This window comes from Myotis brandtii, unplaced genomic scaffold (genome assembly GCF_000412655.1).
Source record: "Myotis brandtii unplaced genomic scaffold, ASM41265v1 scaffold79, whole genome shotgun sequence".
Taxonomy (NCBI): Eukaryota; Metazoa; Chordata; class Mammalia; order Chiroptera; family Vespertilionidae; genus Myotis; species Myotis brandtii.
This window is the reverse complement of record NW_005371173.1, coordinates 5,080,156-5,081,057: the sequence shown is the minus strand read 5'-3', so window position 1 is coordinate 5,081,057 and position 902 is coordinate 5,080,156.

The following is a 902-nucleotide window of genomic DNA, read 5'->3' as shown; positions in this document are numbered from 1 at the left end:
AGAAGGATCAGCTGGCTGCCCGCCACAGCCCGGCCGCGTGAGCTCCTGCAGACTAGCAGAGGCCCTGGGGTCTCCACCGGGATCTGACTGTTGATCGATCATCGAGCGCTCCGCTTCAGCATCCGCCTTTAAACCCACCCCTTCCTCTGAATCACCCACCAGCTGGAGGAAAACGCGGGACTTGGCTTTTTGGGAGCAGGGTACTCATCTGTTTATTGGTCTGTGCCCCCCACACCACCCCAAAACTGGAGAGGGGCGGGGACATGGCTGCTCACTTTTGTGTCCTCAGTGTCCTGGAAATCTTTTACTTATTCACTCATTCAGCACACACTTAGTGCTTACCGCATGCCAGGCACCATTCTGGACATGGGGATACACCCAGTAACCAGTCATTCATCGATTCTGCTCTCAGAGTACAAATGGGGGGGGGGGGGGGGTTCAAAATAACCACACATAGCTGCCAAGTGAAAGCCTGCTCTGAATGACTGGAAGAAGGTTCTAGGATAGATTGGAGAGTCAGGGAAGTCTCTGAAGAAGTGACCTTGACTTGAACTATAACTATGAATTTGGTCCAGGCAAGGGGAAGCACATGTCCTATGGCTGAAATCCGAAGAAGACCAATAGAGAACAGGAGGAGATTGGGGTGAAATGAGGCAAAAATGGGGTCCAAGGGTCAGATCCTTTACCCTAAGACTTGTCACTGAAAGGTTTCAATTATGATGTGTTAAACAGATGGATGGATTCCAAATAGTGCCCAATGCTTTTTCACCTACTAATGTTTTCTGTACAAATGGAAGCTGCCATGCATCCAAAACGGAAACCATCCCCACACGCCACGATATTTTGAACTTAATTTAAAAAATCAATTTGCAATGAATATTATAAAAATAAATATATTACTC